This window comes from Lolium rigidum, chromosome 5, assembly GCF_022539505.1.
Source record: "Lolium rigidum isolate FL_2022 chromosome 5, APGP_CSIRO_Lrig_0.1, whole genome shotgun sequence".
Lineage (NCBI taxonomy): Eukaryota > Viridiplantae > Streptophyta > Magnoliopsida > Poales > Poaceae > Lolium > Lolium rigidum.
In genome coordinates, this window is record NC_061512.1 from 147,193,645 (window position 1) to 147,201,687 (window position 8,043).

Here is an 8,043-nt window from a genome sequence, read left to right on the forward strand (position 1 = left end):
CGCCACCACCCCAAGCCCACCCGCCGCCGTCCCGCCGTAGCGCCGTAGAAGTCTCCATCGGCTCCATTCGCGCCGCGCGGGAGAGCAGGATCGTACTCGGGCTTGGCTCCGCCGCGTACCTGCCGGCTGTTTTCGGGCGAAACGCTCCCGGCTGCGCCGCCCTTCCGCGTCGCCCACGACCTGTTCGGTCAATTGCGTCGGTTGGTTTCTCACTCGTGTTTTCGGCGCTATTGTGCGCGTCCATTGATCCGCAGTTTGTACCCACGCAGATGGACATGTGGCAGATGTTGGACAAGTTCCGCGCGGAGGTCGTCGACTCCTCTTCCGACGAGGAGTCCGATGAGTCGACGCAGACATTGGCAACTACTGCGGCCTCCATGATCCACGAGTTCACCTCTAACCCGAGGCCGCAACACCGGGGCTCTGTGAAGGGGCGCTCCAAAAACCTGTCGCGCAACAGAGTGGAAGGGCAGGCCCGCCTCCACAAGGACTACTTCCACCTCACCAATCCGATCTTCCCGGAAAGACTGTTCCGGCGCCGATACAGGATGTCAAGGGACATGTTCTTGGTCATTCTACGGGGCGTCAGAAACTACGACCCCTACTTCCAATGCAGGCCCGATGCGACAGGTGCGCTAGGCTTCACCTCCTACCAAAAATGCTCCGCGGCTATTCGCATGCTCTCATATGGAATGGCTGCGGATATATTCGATGAGTATCTTCGAATGGGTGAGAGCACCTGCCTTAAGGCCATGTACAGGTTTTGCCGAGCCGTGATTGTCGTGTTCGGAGAGTATTACTATAGGGAGCCAACTGTTGAGGATACAAGGTGGCTCCTGTCTATCAACGAATGTAGAGGGTTTCCAGGAATGATTGGCAGCATAGATTGCATGCACTGGGAGTGGGAAAACTATCCATTTGGATGGCAGGGTGCGTACAGCGGGCATGAGGAGGGAAAAACTGTCATTCTTGAAGCTGTCATATCTCAAGATTTGTGGATTTAGCATTCGTTCTTTGGCATGGCCGGTTCCAACAATGACATCAATGTGTTGCACCGATCACCGATTTTCAACCGGCTCATGCAAGGCAAAGCTCCCCGGGTGAGCTATGAGATCAATGGAAATACATATGACAAGCCATATTATCTTGCTGATGGCATCTACCCTGACTGGGCCACATTGGTGAAGATTGTCCGTAATCCAAACTCCGAGAAGACGAGGAGGTTTGCCAAGATGCAAGAGGCTTGCAGGAAAGATGTGGAGCGCGGATTTGGTGTGCTCCAAGCTCGGTGGGCAATTGTCCGTCACCCGGCAAGAACATGGCCGCTGAAGACCATGCATGAGGTGATGACATGCTGCGTGATCATGCACAACATGATCGTTGAGAACGAGCGTCCTGATGGCCGCAATGAGAACCACTGGGAATTCCAAGGTGAGCTGGTTGCGCCACTTCCTGAAGCTTCATCTTGGCAGGACTATCTACATAGAAATGTAGAAATTACTGGCAAGAACGTCTCCAAACAACTGCAGACGGATCTGATTGGGCATCAGTGGACATTGGCTGGCCATGAAAATCATGCATAGAGAAATACTATCTATTTTCATGTAGACTTTTCAAAATTTAAATGTAATAACTATGACTTTGTTGATTTCCTTATTTTGTTGTTTGGAAACTTCATAAATTGATGCAAACGCGGAAATACGTCGGCCGCTGGAGCCACCCCTAGGTGCAAACGGACGCACGGACAAAAACGATCTGTCGAGCGTCCGCCGCGCGACGCAAACGGACATTTCGGACGTCCGAAATGCGTCGCGCCGCTGGAGATGCCCTTAGTTCTTCTATGGGACCGGTGTACAACACGGAATAAAAAGAATGCAGAAAGGAAGGACCGTAGGATCGTAGTGCCCAGGCGTACCAGCTACCAGGGGGCACCATTCTGTTTTCCCCTGATCATTTCCCAGGTAGCTGACATAGTAGTTCAGAAGAAAAGTGACATCCTTTGGCGTCCCTCAAGTGCCAGCATCTACAAAACACCATCGGCAGGAAAACAATGTTGCAAATCGCCGCCTCGCAACAGCAGTAGCAACAGGGTTGTAATTGGATTTTCAAGAAAGACACATTACTGGAGTTGAACATTTTTTGCTTTAATGCAAGCGGACATCTGAGATGTTGCTTTGCTCAAAGCACGGGAGAAAGAAACTAAGCCAAAGGGTAGACTGGCCAGTTACTTTGGCAGGTAGTTTCATTCTACCATGCAGATTATCACGAGGTTGACCAACTCCAGCTTGGGTAAATGCAACAAGATATTCCATCTGAACTCCCCTAAATTTGGGAGTAACCTGACTACAAACTGCTAAGAGTCCTCTGGTTGGGTCAATACTGATTTTTAACTCATTGGTGCCATGGCATACATTACGAGAAAACACATACACATGAATTCAACCACTTGTACGCATTTTGTCCCAGATCACTTAGCAACAACAAGAACTGGACACTGGATAAAGAAACCTGGATAATAACGTCTTCCACCTGATATAAGAAACCTAGGGTAAAGGGGCGATAAGAATCACAAGATGTAAGATTTTAGTTCCACGCCCTGCCAAAGGCAGCATTCTCTACTTCGGAGGAGGACGAACAAGCATCTGTTCGAGATGTTTATCTATAAACCTATCTGCATGGGATTTTTAGTGCCACGCCCTGCCAAAGGCAGTATTCTCTACTTCGGAGGAGGACGAACAAGCATCTGTTCGAGGCGTTTTCGATGGAAGTTCTTCAGACACTTGCGGTATGAGAAATCCTCCAACTCGCCGTTTGTTCTAACGACAAAGAGGCATCTGGACCTCTTGAACTCGGGATGCTTGTCAACCTAAAAACATGAGCACTGCACAAGTTAGGAAATGCCCACACAAAAAAAAACATGTTCAGGGATCAGACTACGATCACTTCCTATCAGATAGCAATCAGTTTTCATACTTCAAAATGAATTGGTACTATAGTGTTTTCACTTAAACATCATGAGGTGTAACAGAGGCACTACCAAAATGGCAAGATAACAATCGGTATGAGTGGGAGATAGAGCCACTATGTTATGTATGTACCTAGAAAGTTGCAACTCATATTTTTAAAGGCTGGGCCAGACCAGCGGTTCAACCACAGAAACCAGAACCAAACTGTAGAGAGGATTGATTAGGTACTGTGGTGTACCGTTTAAGAAACAACGGAATAGTCAGCATTTAAATACTGTGGGAGGAATATTGCATCATCATATACATAAATGGGAGCTAAGGCAAATCTGTATGAGTATCATAAAATCTGGGCGCATATAATCTAGTAGCATTTCTTAATGCCATTCAATAACCAGATTTTTCAACATACTATTAAAGGATAAAAGAACCATTAATAAAATAAAAATAAAGGCGGAATTCTCCTGGTAGTATAGATAAACTTATATTTGGGAATGACGCTATTATTTTGAGTATAAAAAAGTCCTTTATGTCTCCCATAAAAGAAATTGTATGATCAGATTTGCACTTCGCAGCTTAGTGGTCAGTTTACTAAAAAAGGTGGTTATGTTAGTTACTTGATACTGAGCACTTCAGTTCAGAGCAAGCAGCATCATGACTGTGGCTTGCACATTTTCCAGATTGAGCCACAATAGAAATCCAACTAGTAAGGTTTCCAAGAACAAAAATTACCAGGGGAGACTCGAAAGTGTAGTTCCCATTTGATATGCTCGACGGAGGTCCTCCTTATGAACAAAATGTACTGCACAAACTTACGTTCCGGGATATCTTACCAACAAGCAAGTTATGACTTATGATGTCCTTAAAGATTTTATTTTTTTACAAATTTGGAAATTAGAAATAAAAATCGGTGGAAACAATAGAGCAGAAAAGAAAATTAGATTTTTTTGAGGGTCTCATGTATTTCTTATTAAACAAAGTGATCCCTTTAACTCACCATAATAGCCTCAAGTCCACAACCAATCTTGTCTTGCGAACGAGGGTGGTGAGCAAGAATCTTTTCTACTATGAACTTTTCGTCATCCAGACTTAACAAGCCACCATCTTCATATCTGTTATAACAGAAAGCAATCAACAATAAAATATGATAACAACAGTACGTCCTTGCAAATTGCAAGAATTATACTAGTACATAAAAACCTACTATATAACTGTCTTTTTTTGTTAGCAGCACCATTTTCTTTTACAAAGATTTCCTGCACTGAATTAAGACAAGGTGATGCCCAAGGACTTCACTGGCTAGAACACATCTCATCATATAAAGACATTGCAGGGAGATGGGAATTACAACACTGCCCTCCAAGCAGATACGTGAGAACATGAGACCATTTTCGGGAGCCAAAGGGAAGGATGACAAAGCCGACTGCTGCTGATGGAAGGAAGACACACCACTCACCATCTCAGTATGATTGCCACAGGCGCGTGGTTGCAAGAGAAAAGTCCCATCAAATGGAGCACGCCATCGCCAAGCAGACTGCCTTCCTCGCACCAGTGCCACACAGATGTGAGTTGGGAGGAAGAAGCCATCACTGGATTACAATGTATTTGGGGCACACATCTTGCCATCAGCTGGGACCTTTTTTGCGGCAGAGATGTTGAGGTTGCACATGTGCAAGCAAGCCACCAAGGAGCATGTTGGCTAGATTTGCAGGAGCCAGAAGAGGGAACAGGAAGACCGCCATATGCATATGCTTAGGCACCTCCATTAGCTGCCACATCACACCATGGCAAGAGCTGCAGAGTTTGTCCATCTACAGACGAGGCAACACGAGAATAGGCCATACACTGCCAAACTTTAAAAAAAAAGGCTTAAGTGTACACAGTCGAGCATGCCACCAGCAGCAATGCAGGTGAATCAAAAGCAGGACTTTAATTTTAAAAAATTCAAGGAAGAAAAGGAAGACTGGCAACAGTGAATCACTAGGATAGGATGATGAAGGGGCACACCAGATCCTGGACAAGCAGCCTCCCCCTAGAAAAAAAAAATCTGGCCAGAATGCCACATTGATGGATAATATCGTACTACAGTAGAAGGCGAACAGGTGAACCAGGTCCCTTTTAATTATTATGGCTGGTAAGGCAGGCCAAAGTGTGGGGAGAAGAGATTTTTTTTCGATAAAGGGAATATATTAATATCAAGAGATACCAATTACACCCAGCCTCTGCAGCAATGCACCACTCTAATGGCACAACGGATGCACACAGCCAAAAAAACAAAAAAAAAACTAAGAAACAAAAGTCCCGCTACAGTATCTCGGGCGTAACAACAGCAATACATCCACCGCCCTGACAACACCTGAATTACAGACTCTTCAAAAAACGACGCCTCCAAGAAGGAAACAGTGCTCAAACACCGTCGTCGTCCGATCAAAGATCTTGGGTTTTCACCCTGAAGATAGTCCCCGCTCTCAAAACAATGCTCCACCAAGGTCATTGCCAGGCACAACCAGTTAAAGCCACACCTTGGGTTTTCACCCTGAAAGGTAAGACTCTGCACTTCACCTGTGTTGTCGCCCCCACTTTCATACCGCTGTTGTGAAGCCCGGAACACCAAGCAAACCCCTCAACAGCGCGGAGACTTGAACCTCTCTTAGCTAGTCCTCCCCTCCGGCCTTCATGAAATTCTCTTCTTCCGACTTTCATCATGGATCTATAGTCACTTGATGTCAACACAGAAAAAGAGCTTCGCGCCGCTCCCTCCAGAACCAATCGGTCGGAATAAAAGCATAGGTGCGCACGACCGAATACCTCCGATCCAGCGAACTCCAGGCAAAGCACTGTTACATTCGCCGACGGAGCCTTCGGAACTCAACCCCCCGGCCAGATCACGAGTCCAGGCCTCCGGTAGGTCCTCCTCTTCACGCAAGAGAGGCCCTAGGACCGCCGCCTTTATTCAGGTCGGACCCCCACGTCGGCGACCATCCCGGGCTGGCCAATCCAACCCTCTACCGGCGACACCATCACCGGCTTCCATGCTCCTCCATCTCGCCGCCGGATCGTGGTGATAGATCAAGGATCCACCACCACCAACCGCAGGCCGACCCTCTCCGGCGAAGAAGATGGCCACCTCCACCGTCGAACCCAAGGCTGCTGCCCCGGGCGCCCTCGTGTCGCGGAAGAATCCCGAGATTGCCTCCACGCACCGACGAGAGGCGGGGGGAGGGCATGGCGCAGACCGAGGGCCTGGCCGCCGCCCGCCACCAACCCCTGCCGGAGTGCTGCGGGGAAGAGCCGACGGAAGGAGGGAGACAGGCCGCCACTGCCCAACCCACCCGCGCTGGCTGATCCGCCAGGGGACAGCCGCCGGGAGGAGGGGTCGCAGCGCCCGCCGTCGCCCATCCCATCCGATCTGCGCCTGCTCCGCCATGCGTCGAGGAGGTGGGATCCAGCCGCCGTTCATCACGCAGCAACGAGGAAGGGCCCCCGCCGCCGCCACGCCCCGTGGGTCTTCGCCTCGGCGGCGCTACCGGCGGCGGCGGCGGCGGTTAGGGTTGAGAGGTGGGGTGCGGGGCGTGTATTCTTGTGCACCCTAAATCGTGGGGAGAAGAGATGGCTGCGGGATTGGGAGAGGTGAAATGGATACATTCAACTAATATTCATCATCTCAGCTCAGCCGTATGCCATAACACCTTGTGCAAGCAACCCTTCTTGGATACCCCAGTCCCAGTCCAATGTACTTAATAAAATACTGAACACTATCAAAGTGGCATTCTAGCGTTCTTGTTATTTAGTTGGATGACACAATAATAAAAATATTCATCACGGTACACTTGGATGATCCTACTTATTCTAGTAATTTAACCAGTGATGAATTTCTAGTATTCTAGTAGCTGTTTAAGCACATCCATAGCCATATTATAGGAATGGAGGTTTACAGCCATCTGCATGCTGAAATTACCAGGGTACCTTTTTTTTACTCAAATATTCACATTATGCTATCTTACGGTTACTCCTTGCTATATGCATGTGTAATTATCATGATGATTATAATAGCTCACATTCTTTCGCGACATTATGAATATTGTGCGTGTTAAATATGCAGGGCGATTGAAAAGAATATGCATGTCTCTCTGCCATTCTTGGAGCTTCATATTTCCTAATCACTACAACAAGGGGAGATACCGATAACTGACCTGTCAGAGTGGAGGATTTCCTTGACGAGTTCACGACGGGCTTGACGTCGCGGAGGATCTCCGTCTCGGCCTCCTCCTTGCCCCCCCGGAGCTGAGGGCTCGTTGTCGGCGGGGAGGCTGCAGAATTGACGGCTGCGGCTGGATAGCGCCGGATAGGCGGCAGACGGTGGGAGGCCGCCGCGGAGGAGGCGCGTGGCGGCTCGGGCGAGGGCGGCGGCCAATGCCATGGCTTCTTCAGCAGCTGCAGAGCCGGAGACGTCAGACAAAGAGACGAATGGGCCTGGGCTTTTCGCTCGATTGAATGGGGTGGTGTTTTTTATTTATTTTTTTTACATGGAATGGGGGTGTGGTGTTGTACACGCGATTTCCCATTCTCTATGCCCTCTTCCTTTGCTAACTAGTATAAATGTGCAAAACTCGGTCCGGTGAAAGTACATGGACCTACGTGTGTGATTTTGGTAATTAATAATAATTTATATGGATTAATGTTTATGTTAAGTTATATTTGTAGGGATTGTTCATAGACAATGATTGAACCATATGTTGGTTTCAAGGTTGCAATAAAAAAATGAGGTGCAAGTTTAAGATGAGCCAACTCGAAGAGATCATATGTTTGAAGCTTGCCTTTCATACGGATTTCATGAATATGTAAATATGCACCGAAGAAGAAGCTCTTCCATAGTGGAGTATGGGGAATAAATTTGCAAGACTTCATCAAGCAAGCACAGTCAAGAAAGGCGTTTCATCTTGTTGTGGTCAAGATCGTTATCATCGAGCTCAAGTAAAATGTGCAAGGTTAAGGTTTGATTTTGATAGACTTTGTTTCTTGCCGGTCTCATGGTTTAGTTGGGAGATCGGTTTATAGGACGATTACTATCAAGAGGGCT

General features: G+C 47.8%; 1 pseudogene; it reads right to left on the reverse strand.

Moving 5' to 3' along the window:
- Nucleotides 1–2,471: 2,471 nt before the first annotated feature.
- Nucleotides 2,472–7,383, reverse strand: LOC124658455 (annotated as a pseudogene).
- Nucleotides 7,384–8,043: the final 660 nt, after the last annotated feature.